This window comes from Rhinopithecus bieti, unplaced genomic scaffold (genome assembly GCF_001698545.2).
Source record: "Rhinopithecus bieti isolate Rb0 unplaced genomic scaffold, ASM169854v2 scaffold_70550, whole genome shotgun sequence".
NCBI lineage: Eukaryota > Metazoa > Chordata > Mammalia > Primates > Cercopithecidae > Rhinopithecus > Rhinopithecus bieti.
The window spans coordinates 994,740-1,011,706 of record NW_016826791.1 but is presented as its reverse complement, the minus strand read 5'-3'; the positions used below and the strand labels follow the sequence as shown (position 1 = coordinate 1,011,706).

The 16,967-nt window shown below is 52.5% G+C and overlaps 1 protein-coding gene and 1 long non-coding RNA gene across 2 annotated transcripts in view; one reads left to right on the top strand and one right to left on the bottom strand.

The window, feature by feature from the left end:
* PRKAG2 (protein kinase AMP-activated non-catalytic subunit gamma 2) overlaps positions 1–16,967 on the bottom strand; it is a 338,501-nt gene that overhangs the window by 269,098 nt on the left and 52,436 nt on the right. The gene's annotated exons all lie outside the window — the stretch shown is intronic.
* On the top strand, positions 177–3,931 carry LOC108523129 (uncharacterized). The gene is made up of 3 exons (XR_001883704.1): positions 177–483; positions 819–1,082; positions 2,721–3,931. It is a non-coding gene; the product is annotated as an uncharacterized LOC108523129 (long non-coding RNA).

The following is a 16,967-nucleotide window of genomic DNA, read 5'->3' as shown; positions in this document are numbered from 1 at the left end:
GAGTGAGTGACTAAATGAAGAAATTACTAATTAACAAATGCTTGGGTGGACAATCTTTCAAAACTTAGGATCAATGGAAGGAGACAGAAGGAGTCTTGGGAGGATTTTTAAAATATGCCAGAGCTGGCTGGGTACAGTGGCTCACACCTGTAACCCGAGGACTTTGAGGCTGAGGCAGGTGGATCACCTGAGCTCAGGAGTTCGAGACCAGCCTGGGCAACATGGTGAAACCCCATCTCTACTAAAACTACAAAAAGTAAGCCGGGCATGGTGGTGCATGCTGTAGTCCCTGCTACTCAGGAGGCTGAAGCATGAGAATCGCTTAAACCTGGGAGATGGAGGTTGAAGTGAGCCGAGATCGCACCATTGCACTCCAGCCTTGGAAAAAACAAAACAAAAAGCCAAGGCTCCTAATGTACTCATTTAAACATCACTTGTGCCCACACTGGGTTCAGAATTGTGCTGGGCATGGGATATACAAATGTAAGACATGGACCCACCCTCAAGTCTTAAGGTGGAGGTGGGGGAGGGCAAAGGCTGTAAAGGGTCAGAGGGACCTTCCGGAGCAGCCGAAATGTTCCAGATCACACCGTGGTGGTGGTCACATGACTGTGCACATTTACGACAATGCACCTAATTGTATACTGTCAATCGAGGGGCATTATATGTAAATTATACCTCAATAAAGCTGACCAAAAAGTGGCCAGTCAACTACCAGCAGACCCATGGGGTAGGGAAAGAAAAACAAGCAATCTACAGAACGTGGGAAAATGCCTATATTAAGAATCCTGGAATACTCCATGTGCTTTTTCATGCAGTGGGAGCGGAATTTTCAGGAAGCAGCTGTGCTGTGGGTGATAGTCACACTTTATTCTCTAAAACTCTCCTGTTTCAATTGGCCTCTTGGTGCCAAAGCACCATGGCGTGTTACACCTATCAGATCGGGCACAGTGCCCCTTCTTCCCAACCTGTGATCTGAAATGGCCAGCACTGCACCTTCCAGAACCCAGCTTAGATGCACAGTTGCCACGGAGGCAGGAAGAATGATTTGTTCGCCACCAAAAGCCCAGTTTCTCCAACAGGTAAGTACCAGCAGGGTGTGATGTCCCAAACCTACACAACCGTTTCCACTGCCTATTCCCGGGCCCCTCACTTGGGTCAGCGCAGCATTTCAAAGGAAGCCAAGAGAGAGAACTTGTGCATCCAAACCCTTCTCTGACTTGGCCGGTTATTGGATTAGCTACTCTCCGAAGAAGACCCAAAAGGCCTAGGGGAGAGAAGAGAGAAATCTGGATGCGGTGGAGACGATGGCCAAACAGAAAAATCACTTAGCGAAGAAAAGTTGGTGGAAGCCTGTAGTGGGAACCCGGGACATGAGGGAAGGGCCTGGCGGAGGGAAGGGGCTGAAGCCATAATTTCCTAACCTCTCCCTACAAACTATGCCCTTCCCTCTGCCCAAGTAAGTACAGGGACCGCCCTGCAGCAAGAAGACAGCGGATATTTAAATGTGAGGAACCCTGGCCACAGTGGGCTGGGCTCCCCACCCATCACCTAGTGTCCTCACTCACTGCACTCCAGACTTTGTCAAAGTGGTGGCAACTGAGTCCAGCGCCAGAGATTGGGTGATGCTCAGGTTGATTTCATTGTCAAGTGTATCTGGCAGGACTCTAGTTTGTTGACAGTTTTCCAGACAAGGCGTAGCTGGCTGAACCGCAGTGCCCCGGCATTTGGGATCATTGGGATCATCATGCTCTTTAGATTCTTTTTTCTTTCTTTTTTTTTAATTGCACAAGGATTTACTTATCTCTCTTCATAGGTGAAACTGATTTGGTGGGAAACTGCTAGACTCAATGACCAATTGGACTGTAGGCAAGAAGGCCAATGATCTTGCTCTTCAGATAAAGGAACAGCAGGGAAACAGGAGGCCTCTCTCCTGCAAAGCCGGTCTGAAGTGCACACAAGGCACGGCTGAGTGCCTGGTGACGTGCATTCAGCAGGTGGGCAAGACCCAGGAATGTGTGCTGTAACAAGGGAGTCTAGTGCAGGTTGTGGGGAATTTGGAGAAACACGAGGGGCCCTGGGCCACCCAATGACATCTTTTCTCCCCACTCAGGAGAAAGTAGGGAGATGGTTTTCATAGATCAAGTCAGGCTTTGAGAAGGTGAACGGGGGAAAAAAAAAAGAAGCCTCAGAAAGCCCCTCCCAAGACTCTCCTCGGAGGCGAACCACGACAGATGGCCGCGCGGCCTGAGGCTCGGCCTCCAGGCAGCCAGGGAGGAGCAGCTGCAAGTCCTGCAGCCTGTGAGACCCCCAAGGGGCCTGGGCCAGCATCCAAGGCTATCCTAAGCCTTGGCTATACTAACGCCCCAGTGGGGCACTTAAAGCTCCTCACGCCCAGGCCCAGACCCAGGCCTGCTGGGAGCACAACTCTCTCCCGTGCTCCCCCCACTCCACTCCAGGGCCACCCTTCCTTCCAGTCTTCCCCGTGGAGTTCGTGTTGGAAGATGCCAGTGAGCATGTCTCAGGGCTCTACGCCTTGCGCAGATGAGTGTGGGGTGACTCAGAGGGAGGGGGTGGTGGCAGATGCCTGCAGCTGGCTCCCAGCCAGGCTTGGCCATCCTGCATAAATGCCTGGCTTGGGTCTTGGCCTAACATTAAGGGCAAATCCCAAGAGGGGCGAGTGGGCTTCTCGAATCTGAACAATTCTGCTTTCAAAACAGGTGAATCCCTAGGCCAGCCTAGCCCCTTCCCTCATACCCCTACCCCGAGATGGGTGCAGAATCAGCAGCGGGGATCATCCAGAAACTCTTGCATTCCACAGCAGGTGTCAGAATGGGCCTCATTCCAGGGTCGTGGTGGCCGCTCTACCTGGCGAGCTTCGAGGGGACTCTGGCGGGCCCTCGCTGCAGGGTCCTCCCACCGGTCTTCCCAGCACAGGAACGTTGCCTTCACATTGCTCTTCTGTTAAAAGCATGTCATTCTTGCTTGCTCTTCAGATGCAAACACCCACTCCAAGGATACTCCAGGTTCCCCGCCAGCTCACTCGACTCTGACGTGGCAGCGCTCACCGGGCTGAGCCCAAATCAAGCACCGTTTATTAGGGGGAAGCTCCGTTATCCAGAAAGCTCACCTTTGAAGAGCTACCTATTTCCTGCCAGAGTTGTGGCGGGAAGGCCTTAGGTACTAGAAAACCTCGGGGAATTTGGGGAATAGCAGTTAAAGGTTATCGTTCTTACCTATTTGTTTGGATAAGTAGTAATCACCCTTCAGACGCTTATTGGTGAAAATATTTCTAAAAGTGTCTCTGTACATTCCCCTGCTTTGATGAATGGAACGGGAGGGCAGGATCTAACCATCTGATGGCTACAGTTTCGGGAGAGTGCCAGAGCCTCCAGGTCAGCCACCCCGGAGCCACAGGCAGGGTACGAGCCACAGCAATGGGCCCCGAGAAAGAGCCCCACACCTACCACGGTCCACGGAAGATGCTGCTCACTGGCTCCAGGTTACCTGGAGTCCTGTGCACTCTCTTTACACCAAGTGAAGATAATATTTTGTTTCCTTCCCACTTTTTCGCTAACACAAGCCACCCCAGTTCTCCCTTCTGACAACATGCAAGTGGACCCTAGACCTTCTAGAAAAGCCTTAGAGCACCCCCAAATGCTCACATTTGTCAGCTGCAATTCCACCCCCAGTTAAAACACGATTCTGAATGTGACTTGGCCAACGCAGCTTGCAAAGCAAGAACGTCTTCATTTAAGGTCGAAAACATCAGCTGTTTGGGTTGTGAGAAAAGAAAAGCCCACAAGGTTTGAGAGGCTTGGTGCTGCTTCTCGTTGTCCTCAGCTCCTGATTCTGCAGCTGGTTCTGTCTCCAAGCACCAGCAAAACCCTGTCCTAGGAGCCCCCAGACTCTAAGAGCCCGTGACCAAAAAGGAAAAGAAAGCCAAGTTGGGGAAGAACAGGGGCCCCCAACTCCACAGCCCTCCACTCTGCCCAGAGGGCCCACCCTGGGCTGCCTGGAACCCCCTAAAGTTGCCACCCCCACAACACAGTAGTGGGGCAATTCCTGGCAGCACCTGCAGCCCATGGGCTGGCTCTGTCCCCGCAGCCCCACCGAGCGTCTGTTATCTTATTTACTGGAATCTGCACAGCCAGGCTCTAGCTCGCTGGTGACTAAGGAGCTGCAGCCATTATCACCAGGCAGATGGCAGACTCCCTAAAAGCAGACATTAAACAATAAAATGCCACCACATACCTTGCCCACAAAATAAAATCAAAACAAACACCTAAGTCTGGCTTTGCTTTTCTTCTGCTCTCTCCCTACCTCCCCTGTGCCAAAGCACAGGGGGAGAGGTGCACAGGGTACCGAGGAGGAGATTTATGATCCAGGAAGACCATACGGACATGCCCAGTGACCTGCAGAAGGTGGCAGTAGCAGAACCACCATGGGACCCCAGGCGGCGGAGAGGGCAGACCCTGTCCATGTGTGACAGGTGGGGCAGAACCACCAGCTAGGACAGATGGGATTGGAGCAGCAAGGGAACTACAGGGACCCTGCGGAACCCAGAGCCCTCTGGCCCCCGTCGCCTGATGAATAATCAAAGTGCTAAGACCTGGAGAGTTCCACCAAAAACTCAGTTGCTCCCACTGCTTTAGAAGGTGTTCTGCTGGGTTCTGCCGGGACAGGCCACAGCTGAAGGCTCACCTGAAGAGAGGGACCTCCTATTTATTAAGCATCTATTATGTGCTGGCAGCTGCCCCCTAGTCCTGTGAGGCAGGTACTGTCTCCATTCTTAGAAGAAAAATCAGGCTCAGGAGAAGGAAATGATTTGCCCATGGTAGCCAGGGGGTGAACAGCAGAATGCTCTGCCAGGCCCAGGCCACAAGGCCTCTGGGGTGAAGAAGGAACACCCCCCCCAGTTCTTGGGGCCAAGGCCTCTGGAGTGAAGAAGGAACACCCCCAGTTCTTGGGCATCACGTGCTTTTGATTCCATTCTATTTTTCTCTTGACTCAGATTTTAGTAATTGAGGCTAGAGCTTTGCAGTCTCACATTAAACCCTTTTAGGACTCCAGGGTCTTAACTCACACTCGTGGGAAGGATGTTTGGTTCAGGCTGATGAAAGGCTTGGCTGCAAAGTGGGCAGAGCTGACAGGTGTGCAGAGCTGACAGGTGTGCAGAGCTGACAGGTGTGCAGGGCTGATGACAGGTCAGTGCACTGTCCCACTGGTGCCGGGCTGCTAAGGCCTCAGGACAAGCCTGCCCACTAGGAAGGGAGGGAAGGTATCGAACCTTGAACGAGCCACTTGCCTGTGGGTCCAACCTAGGTTTCCTGCTAAGTCACCAGCCCCCAACAAGAGCTCAAGGCAAGTTTTCACTACCAGACAATTTACCATGTGACTCATAAGTGCAGTCGGAAGGACAACTTTGGAGTTGTCTGAGGGCCTGAGTTTGAGCTCCAGTTTGCCATTTACTGGTTATGCAATCTCAGTACATTATTCAAATTCATGGAGCCTCAATTTCCTTGTATAAAAGGGAAATCTCCCAGGATCATCATGAAAATTATAATAATTAACATACATGAAATTGCCACACATGGTGCCAGATGCCTAATCAATCAATCAATATTTACCAGAATATGCAATACAGACAGCTAACAGCAGTGCAAGAGGTAACGTGGAGACAGATCCTTCTAAGAAAATAAGACCCCTACCTGACTGCATTAGGATTCATCAATTGAATCTACCGACAAGAACTGAACACAACTTAATACAAAGTAATGCATAAAAGTACAGGCATTCACCTTTGTTAGGCCCGGGCTGAGTCTGAGAGGAGGTAAGGGGTTTGTTAGAAGGGGTGTGGTGAGACTGGTCTGTGGGGCATCTCTTGGGAGGAGGGACCTGAATACTTTTTTTTTCTTTTTTTTTTTTTGAGACGGAGTCTCACTCGGTTGCCCAGGCTAGAGTGCAGTGGCGCAATCTTGGCTCACTACAAGCTCCACTTCCCGGGTTCACACCATTCTCCTGCCTCAGCCTCCTGAGTAGCTGGGACTACAGGTGCCCACCACCACGCCCAGATAATTTTTTTGTAGTAGAGACAGGGTTTCACTGTGTTAGCCAGGATGGTCTCGATCTCCTGACCTTGTGATCCACCCACCTCGTCCTCCCAAAGTGCTGGGATTACAGGCGTGAACCACCATGCCTGGCCAGGACCTGAATACTTTTAAAGGAAGAAAAAGATCAATAGTTTGAAAGAGGGCCGTGAGGGAGCTGGATAAATCCAAGATGGATTCTATTAGTTAACAGCTGAGCTGAAAGAGTAACACAAAATTAGAACCCGCAGTTCCAGTGACCCCTGGTTATCCAACACTATCAAGTGAGGAGGTCAAGCATCTTCCTCTTGTTGGAAAGGTCAGTGCCTGGGAAACAGGACTCAAGAGTTTGTTTTGCTAGAGTGCTGATGTTTAATTTCACCCTGGGACAGGACCTGAAGAGAAGCCAGAGCTGGGATAATAAACACAAAGACCAGGCTTAGGGACTGGGTCCACCCAACCTCAGTCCAGCAGCCTCCGTTCCCCTCCACCACCCACCCCACTCCCGACTTCAAAAGACCAGGCTGGACCGCAGGACACCTGGCTTCTCTTTCCAGCTGAATCCCTTTGTGACTTTAGGCAAAGAAGATTAAATATTTTAGATTTTCAATTATATTCACTGAATTTAACCATTGAACCCTCAGTTTCCTCTTCATAAGTGTGTGCCTCTCAAGGTCTACTACTGTTGGGCTGAAAAAAAAACCACCTGAGATTTCTCTAGTCCTTGGAAGTTTCCATGCAAGCTGGGGAAGCAGTTGGAAGGTGAGAAGCCCCCAGACCTAAGAGGCCTACTGCGAGGCCTCTCTGGTGAGTCAGAGCCTGCCCAGGGCGTGTGGAGCCCCAGGGTGCCGGCTTACTCTGATTGCATCCCAGGGAGCTTCCCCCTCTCACTTACTCTCACCTATTCACACCTAGCAGTCCCCGAATTCTCAATTTATGTTTTGGGGCCTCCTGCCTGCATCCTGGTTGTATCCCTAGGCCTCTCCCCATCTTCCAACACCTACAATCCTTAACGCCGTCAACGCTGGATTCCCTGCTAGCCCAGGCTTCATTTGTTTACTATCACCTTTGCTCTCTACCTGCGTTGAAAATTCAGATGCACAGAATCAAGCCTCCCCCAGGAGGAGGGTCGAGTGACCCCTAGGTCACTCCCAATTACCAGGACTCAAGGACCCTGAATCACAGACTTGAAGCAGACAGCCAGCCTCTGGCTTATGGAAGGCGATTGTAAGGAATGAAAATAAAAGGACATGGCTTACTCAAAGTGCCATGCATCAATGTCAGTGGAGGGCGAGAAGAGGGATACTGGGTGAGCTCCGAATCTAGCACTTTCCAGCCTGCAGCTCTACTTGTTGCTGCAAATTCACTCAACAGTTAGGGTTTCTGGTTCCCAGCCTCCCCCTCCTCCTCTCCACCAGACAGCGCAGACAGCCCACGGTTCAGTCATTGAGGAGGCCATCTACCATCTTGTCTTCCTTCCCTTCCTCTTTCCCCCACTCCCCTCCCATCTGCTTTTTCACTGGATTCCCCACAACTTCAGCAAGCAACAAGTAAGCTGTTGGGCTCCACGATCTGCAGGAGGCCAAGATACCCTTCAATGTGTATGGGGTCAAGAGAGTCCCCAGAAAACAGTGGGCCATCCCCAAAGCCCCCACATCATCCCCAGTCTTTTCCGTTTGGGCCAAATGTAATAAGTGATGGCTCAGGAAAGGCAAGGCCTGGCAAAGAATGACAACTTCGTTAAGATTTCAGCTCCAGTAAGGGGAATTCAAGCCAGGGTGGGAAGGCAGGGAGGAGACCCCGTCCCCAGGACCCAGTGTGTGCAGCAGCTCTGCTCAGCCTGGCAGCCTGGCAGGGGAGGAGAGACACTCAGAGAGGAATGGAGCTGAACACGCCCACACACGTACCACCTTCACTAGTGATGCTCTTTAAATCACCAAGTAAAAGTTATGTAAGGAGAAAACATACAGCTGCCGTGGAGAGAAGGAACATTTTGTTCAGCCTTGGGGTATCTGATTTAATAAGAGGCTCGTGGAGAACAAAGCCACAGTTCAGCATCAGTCTTGCACACCAAGGAGACAAAGCATCGTGAGGGGAAAAGCACACACCCAAGGATGCACAATCACCACGCATTTAGAAAGCCAGCTCCCACAGGTCTGCTTACTCAGCCCCAAGGGGTCCTGGAGGTCCTCTCTTCCAGATGCTAAGAAGCAGTGCAGGCTTGTAAGCCGCTGGATGGCAGGATGCGAGTGGCGGGGACGGGCGGCACTCCCAGCTCTGACAAATCCTGCTGCTTCACTCCAAAGGCCCATCAGAGAAGGGGTTTCCCAGCCCCTTCAGCACAGGCAGTTTCTAGGGTTCGGCTGTGCTCCGAGCCGCTGCCACTGCATGTCTGCAACAGATGGGGACTGGGGCTGGGTGTGTTCCCAGTCCCCAAGGCAGCGCAACAAGCGGCTGGCAGACAGCATGGGCTGGCCTAAGACAGCACAGGCAACGGTCTTGGTGGCTGGAGCTGGTTTGCTGCTCAAAATGCAGGCAGAGCTTGGGCAGATTCCCTCATTGATGGGACTGCAGCAGACTGTCATTCCCACCTGTGTCAGGGGCTGCTGGGGAGGAAACTCCTTACCACACGGCAAGCCAGCAGGAGGGAGGGCTGGACCAGAGCTTTTAAAAAGACAGGCAGCAGGATGGAGGGAGGCAGGAGCAGAGGCCGATGATGCAGCAGTGGACAGCTCTGGGCTCCAGGTCCTCTGGCCAGCACAACCCCTGCACTGTTCCCATCTAACTTCAGGCAAAGGCTTCAGAAATCTGAACTCCCTGGGGATTCCTGTCCTCGGAGTATAAAGAATGAGGGTTTTTTTCCCCCTCTGGCCAGAAGGATGGGTGAGGCTTTCCAAAAGGCTCTGCCAGTGAGGTCCCCATCTACAATTCATTCCCCCAACTCCAACCAGATGGCCTACAAACATCCAGGAGACAACATGGTCTCTGCCCGTATCAGCCATGTCTCTGGTTTTCTGTATTCTGATGCTTTGATACCTGGCGCCTTGCTGATCCTGGAGGGACTGCCCTCCCACGGCTGGGCAATTCTTAGAGATAGTAAGAAACTCACCTGTGAGCTTGCTTTTGCTATGCAAGCCAACCCACACAGACCCCCTCCTCGCCTCCTCCTGGGGGCTCTCACACCCTGGGCCACCACCCACTACCCTAATCACCCCAGGGCAGGTACCAGACAGCTAGGGACAGCCCCTGTACCCACAGTCCCCTAAAATTCTTCACAGAAACCACAATAAAGGCTCTTGCCCACATCTCCCTCTTGCTCCCTCTGCCTCCTGCCCAACCCCGGTGCTTCCCCACACAGCAGTGGTGTGCCAAGCCTCCTGCTTCCAGGGATCTGTGAGCATCCTCAGTTCCTTCCTTTGTGACACTCATTCCTGAGTCTGCATATCTTCTTGTACCTGATTACAACAAATCCCAGGTGACCTGAAAACAGGCTCTGAGGATGTACAAGCTGGTGGGGCAGAAAATGAACTTGAATTGTTAGGAGAAAATGAGGATCCCCATTTCAGAATCCCACCATGTCCCTCATTAAATAAAACTTGCTCAAGACTTGAACTTCTCAGCAGTGGAGGAATTGCTTCCAAAGATATCGAGTGACCTGTTCCTGCAGGTATTCAAGACAAGGAGGCTTCTTCCACGAGCTTATGACTCAAAGGCAAATGTGTTATTCAGGTAAGGGTGATGGCAGCACAAGGTGGAAAAAGATTAATGTGGATGATATATGCAGGAAGGCTTCCGAGAGGGGACAGAAGGACGCTGCATGGCCGTCTACTAAGACTCATGGACAAAAAGGCAGCTGAGTCAGCCGGGACTTGGGGGGACTTCTATAAGGGTTGGAAGTCTGAAGCTTTCTTAAGGTCACTTTCAGCCCAGGAGGGTACCAGGCAGTCATGGTCCATCCAGCTGTCCACCCGGAGACCTGACAGATCACAGGCCTGGAGCGCCATGGCCAGATAGCTCCAGGAACTCACAAGCCTGAGCTCTGGCGTTGCCTACCTGAGCAGGCCATTTTAAGCGGAAACTCTTTTTTTGTCTGTAGAATGAGCCATGTGTTATGTGATGTTCCTCAGGTCTCTTTCAGACCAGGGCACTAATATTCTGTGTCAACAAACCCAGTCCAAGTCCTGGCTCAGTCATTTCTCTGAACCTGAGTTCTTCCTCTGAAAAACCAAGCTGAGTGGAAACGCTTGCTCCGCACACCTCCCAGGGCTGCTGTTGGGATCATGGATGAACAAGCATCAGGACAGAAATAAGCATCATCTTGGGATGTGCGGGATTATTCTGGAACCAGAGGGCAGTGCTAGCATAAACCTGAGGTTTAGCAGAAAGCTGGAGCCATTTGGCGAAGATGGAAGGGCCAAACTGCCTGCAGCCTGCAGCCAGCCCCATGGGCACTGATGCAAGTGGTTGACCAGAGATCCGGCCAATCTCAGTATTTTCTCCTGCTGGTTCTGGAACTAGCCTTGCTGGGTGAGCTGGGCCTGTTTTATTTTCTGTGTGCTTTATTCCAAAGCATACATACAAGCCTGAGGAAAAAAGCCTAATTGGTTTTGCTTGGAAAAGCTGGAAATGTCAGGGAAATGGGCACCGTCATCCAAAGGATTCAGAGGTTTGCTGCACTTGGAGACAAGCGTCTGAGAGTGACTTATGGGGTGTGATGACGCTGCAGTTCTCACGGCAGCAATTCCACGTCTCAGGGACTGGGATCATCCATTAGAGATTAAAGAACATAAACAACTCTGCTCCCGCTTGCAAGCTGCCCTCCGCAAACACGGTCACTGTCTTCACCTGCATTTCTCCTTGCTTCCAGAACCTCCACTGCACTCCGCATGCAGGTGGCTCTGAGCTTTCCACCTACTCTCCCTGGAGGGCAGACTCAGCTGTCTTGAACAACAGAGCCCAATAGATCACAGATACTTAGCAAAGCCTGAAGACCATTTTGGTGCATCGGGCTGGTGTCAGAATCAGAAGTGGAAAGGAAATGCCTTCCTGAGGCACATCCCCTCTCACTCACCGCTCTAATTCATCCTCCTAAACTCTGTTTTTCAGGCATTACTCTTCGCACCCTCACCAGACAAAGCAATAGCAAAACAGAACCAGAAAACCTTCACTGGCTCCATGCCATCTGCAGAACAAACCCCACTTCTTCAGCATGGGCTGCCAGGCCCACAGGAGCCTGGCCCACGGTCATCCTTCCACGCCCCCAAGCTTCCCAAGGTTGTCAGGCCTCATGGTCCCTGGGCCCCCCATGTAGGCACCCTCCTGACCCTACAGCTTGGCATCCCTAGAAAGCCCAGCCCTACCCCTAAAAGCCCCTCCCTGGCACCTGTAGGTTATTACCAGGCCCCTCTCCTGGAACTCATTTTTTGAGTGTATTTTGAGTGCTGAGTATTTTACACATCCTATCTCAACCTGCACAAAATACCATCTACTGAGGCCCAGAGAAGTGAAGTCACAAAGGTTACAGAACATACAAGTTGCAAAGCCAGGATTCAATCACAGTTATGTTCCCCTCCCCAGCCTGGCTCTGTACAGCACGGCCTACAGGGCCACTGTCCCTTTATTCATTTTTGTTTATGTTTATCATCTAGTTTTTCTGTGGCCCATGCTTGTTTATTACTCGCATAATTAAAAATAAGAGGAAGACGCTCACACACCGCAAGCTGAGAGTCCCCCTTTACAGGTCCAGCCTATAACGTCCGAAATGAACAAAGTCTGCAGCAACACGGAAAGGATCAGGTACCACCTGAGTGCGCAGAAATGGGATACTGTCAAGTATGTTCTGATACAGCCAGACACTGAGGCCTTATGATATTACATAACAAGTCAAAACAGTGACTTCAAAGAATTACAAATGGTAAATGTGACAGGAAAATCTTAAATGACGCATGGTACTGCCTGAGCTGTGTAAGTGGCCTAGAAAACTAGACATACGTGAGCACACATGTGTAAAAGGCGTGTCTCCCAGCCCCGCCCCCGAGCCCCCGAATAACAGTCCTGGGTTAGATTTCTCAGCATCCCAGAAATCTAGCACAAATCCTTGCCAAATCCCATGCCGCCCTCAGCCCTTCACCTAAAAGTCAAATGCTGCATGCCAAGCTCACGTCCCTGCGACGAGGCACTGCTGTGCAGGACTATACTGCTGCAGGCCTGGTGGCAACAGGACCCCAGAACCCTGTGTCCACAGCCAATCTCGGCACCAGGCCAGCAGGGTAGCCTGCAGAGGGAGTATCTGTAAAAGGACTGATGGCAACTGCCCTGGGCAGAGACGCTGACCTAATAAAGCCCATATTCTACCCCCCTTTTACATGCCAATGTTGTCCCTGCCCTCATCGTCCTGCAAGATCTGTGCAGGGGAAAGCCAGAGGCCAGGGCAGTTGAAAGAAGAGGGAACCCCCTGGGCTCAAGGCCCAGCCTCATTGACCACACTTTTTTTTTTTTTGAGACGGAGTCTCGCTCTGTCACCCAGGCTGGAGTGCAGTGGCCAGATCTCAGCTCACTGCAAGCTCCGCCTCCCGGGTTCACGCCATTCTCCTGCCTCAGCCTCCCGAGTAGCTGGGACTACAGGCGCCGCCACCTCGCCCGGCTAGTTTTTTGTATTTTAGTAGAGACGGGGTTTCACCGTGTTAGCCAGGATGGTCTCGATCTCCTGACCTTGTGATCCGCCCGTCTCGGCCTCCCAAAGTGCTGGGATTACAGGCTTGAGCCATCGCGCCCGGCCTGACCACACTTTTATTTCACTTAGGAGCCGGCAGCTGGGGATTCGGGGCATGAAATGGCACTGGCTGGGGCCAGCATTTGAGATTGACTGGGCCTGGTGGGATGTAGATGGTGTGGCATTTTACTTTGGAACCTCATTCCTACGACAGCTTGAGGCCAGTGCCCTGCACTCATGAACTCTACAATATGCCAGGTCCTGTGGTTGCTTCTGAAATACCCCGACTGGGAACCAATGTGCCAAAGAGGGCTGCTCTGCACCGTGAGCATCCTTGTTGAAATCCACAGCAGAGGGCTTGTTAATTAGCTCCCTGGCAAAATGAGTGGTGTGCAGAGTGAGTCAGGAGGACGGCACAGGCTGCAGCCCCCTTGGATGAAGAGACAGAGAATCTGGCCGGCCCACAGCCCACCCAGCTGCAGCCCTGGTGACCTGGACACTGTTGGTTTGCATCCTCCACCTCCACAGACCCAGCTGCTGCATCTGCGATGAGCTCGACCAGTCCTGCCCATCCTAACACCTCTGGGTCCTGCTCAGGGTGCATCTGCCAGAGGGCAGCACTGAGACTTCCTCTGAGCTACAAGAACAGGTTGGGCCTGCCGCCTAAAATCGCCTGTAGGGATTTGGCAAACCCTGCTCTAGGATTTCCTTTAGTTGTCACAGACCACCAGTCCCAAGGCTGTCAGGGGGACACCCAGCCTCACCCACCTCCGGTCGCTAGAGACCGCCAATATTTACCAAAGTAACCAGATGTTTGCTGAGCGGCTGAGCTGAGATTAGATTAGCTGAGAATAGTTTGCCACCCTGCCCCTCCCTGAGTACCTCCATCCAGGCGAAACTAGTAGTTCCAAAACTGCAGGATTGCAAAGACATTTGGAGTCATTAAGACCTTGTGTCCTGATTTTAATGGAGTGGAAACAAAAACAAAGCAGCCCCCGCAAAGGATAACAGTTTCTCTGTCTTTCAAGGCCAAGTTCTGACCACCTGAAGATCTTGAGATACTTGGGCTACTGCCTGGAGCCTTATGGGTGAAAACCGCTCCCAGGTCACAGGGTCCCCTGAGCCTCAAATGTGGGATGGGGCCCCAGAGCCCTCTGTCCAAAGAAGAGCCATGTGTACTGAGTGTGCACACAGCTCCTGCGGTGGCTGACTTGGGTTCGGAGCGTGTCACCTGCCCAGTCAGGGACCCACCTGTACCCAATAAGCCAGCAGGTCTATAAATGCTAAGTCATATGTGACCAATCAGTTTAAGTGATGTGCCCAAGGTCACACGGCTGTGTCCTTAGAGGGCCAAGGCTAAGACCAGGTGCTCCTGATTTTATGCCAGCACCTGATAAGGAAGAGATAGGCCTATCCACTGGGAAACCAGCTGAGACTTTGTCCCGTGACCCCACGGCGACTTGTCTAACTCCAGTCTGAACAAGCCCGATGTGTGCAGGGAGCAGAAGTGAGAGGAGGAAGGACTGCCATTCATGCCGGCAGCTGGAACCTTTTTCTAAAAAATGGTGCATGCCAAAAGGAGTGCTGATGGGCTTAGCATAAATTCAACAGGGACAGGCTTAAGCAGCTGTCAGAGCTTCACTCCTTCCAAGGACTTCTCTGACCTCGCTCCTACCCCCATCACGATGACTCCCCCACACCCATTGCCGTGGGCTCCTTTGACTTCCATCATTTTGATGCTTGGGGCCTGGCCCCTGTGGCTCCTGCAGGGCACACTCTACTCAGAACACCACTCCGTGGCCCGGCCCCTGTAGCTCCTGCAGGGCACACTCTACTCAGAACACCACTCTATGGCCCGGCCCCTGTGGCTCCTGCAGGGCACACTCTACTCAGAACACCACTCCGTGGCCCAGCCCCTGTGGCTCCTGCAGGGCACACTCTACTCAGAACACCGCTCCGTGGCCCGGCCCCTGTGGCTCCTGCAGGGCACACTCTACTCAGAACACTGCTCTGTGGCCTGGCCCCTGTGGCTCCTGCAGGAGACACTCTACTTGGAACACCACTCTGTGGTCTCCAACTTCGCATCTCCCACAGGGTCAACAGCCAGTCAAGGGAAGAGTTCCTAAGACCTGATAAGCAGGAGCCACTGTCTGGAGACAAGCACCACCTTCAACAGAAAGCACTTGGCACTTGGGAAGCCCCATTTTCTTTCCTCTTCCATTTTTTAAACAATAAGCCGGGCTTCTCTCCTAACCCTGAGGCCCACCCTGCCCTAACAGCTCTCAGTGACCTATCGCCACTCCCACTCTGTCTCTAGGCACCCCCTCTCCAGGTCAGTGGATATTTTGAGGAACCCCCCAAGCCAGGTATCTGCTTCATGCTGCATTGCTAGGACCCAAGAAAAGTGGAAGAGCCGCCAACCTCACGGACCTCAGTCCTGGCCGGAAGGAAAGCTGTGGAGACAGGGAACAAGCAGGCTGAGAGTCCACACAGCATCGTGTGTGGCACGGACAGCAGCCACCACCATAGAAGTTTCCAGAAGGAAGGGGCTACTTTGGAAAAAAGTCTTAAAAAAGAACTTTATGAAAGGAGTAAGACTGAGGCTAAGATAAGCAAGATCAAGTAAAAATCAGAGGCACTGAAGGGTCCTTGCATTTTGTAAGGCCCTAGAGCATCGTCCTCTTTTGTTCCCTAGACACACTGCCAAGGCTCTGGAAAGCTCTAGAAGGTTCTGGAAGGCTCATGGCAACTCGATCTTTCTTTTAAGCTGGGAACCAGGATTGGGCCCAGGCTTGGCACTGGCAGAAGGCCGACAGGCTGTAGCACAAGCCTGGCTAGTCTCAGGCAGGTGCTCCAGGGCTGAACGCCTGTGACCTAAAACAGCTTCAATGGCACTGCTGAGCAGAAGGCCCCGGGCTGCCCAGGTGGTAGAAGGCCAAGCTGTCGTTTAGCATGCACAAGGCTCCCCAATTGAATGGAAATCAACAGAAACCACACTGGTGCACAAAACCAATTTTTTTCCACAAGTTGCCCTCTATAACGATGTCCCTAAGAAGTCCTCTCTAAGACACATTGGATTCCTTGTCCTGAGCATGCCACGAAGAAGAAAAATGCCTCCACTCGCCCTTTGAAGTGGATGCTCTTTCTCTCCAGGTTCAAATTCCAGCTTTGCTTTGCCAGTGCTGGGACCTTGGCTAAGTCATTTAGCCTCTCTATGCCTCAGTTTCCCCATCTGTAAAGTGGGGTTAATAATTATGCCCACCCCACAGAGTTACTGAGGATTAAATCCATATGTATGTATGTACACGCACACACATACACACATACACACACGCACACATGTGCACATCTGTATGCTGAGTTTTACTGAGGCAAATAGGGCCTGGGAGCTGCTGGGAGCCAAGGATCTGGGAGGCACCCCAGTGCGTTCCAGTGCCGTGTGACTCAGGTGTCAGAGAAGCCCATTTAAGGAACTCACCCATGACAACTGCCACTGGGGAGAGATACAGAGACTCTGAACCTTAAGGCAAGGTAGGAAATGGCAGAAAGTAAATAATAGAATGTTCCAGAAACAGACACCTGTAGCCTCCCCTGGGTGGGATGATGTTCTGGCCAGGACTGGGGCCAGAGCGCAACTGCCACCACCCCAGGAAGCCTCAAGCCCAGGAATGAGGTGGCGTCAGGAGGGCAGCAGGCCAGGTGAAGGCCGGGGGTGACTCTACTGTCCCCAAGGCCTCCTTTAATCAACTGACTGAGCACCACGTACCCAGCGCTGCCTGGGTGAGGGCGCTGTGGGAGTGAAAAGGAGCAAAAGGCAGGCGCGGCCCTGAGGAGGCGCTGAGCCAGTCTCGGGACTCAAGTGGGTGGCCCAGGTCCAGGGGCTCCCTTGGGGCTGGGCTGCACAGCTGAGACTGTGAAAAGCTGAGGGCCAGGGGGTGAGGGGAAGGCTGAGAGGAAGGGTGAGCCGGCCCCACTGCCCAGGCTTGGGCACCTGGGGCAGCTGGCCTGTGAGACGGTGCTGCTTCGACAGCATCTTCCCAAGCTCCGACAGACACGCTCAGTGCAATAGCCTTGGCTGTGTGGGGCCAGGGTCAGGGGCGTAGACCCATGTGGACGCCACCTGCACCCTGGGTCAGGTGACAGGGACCCGCCTCCACACCCCCCCC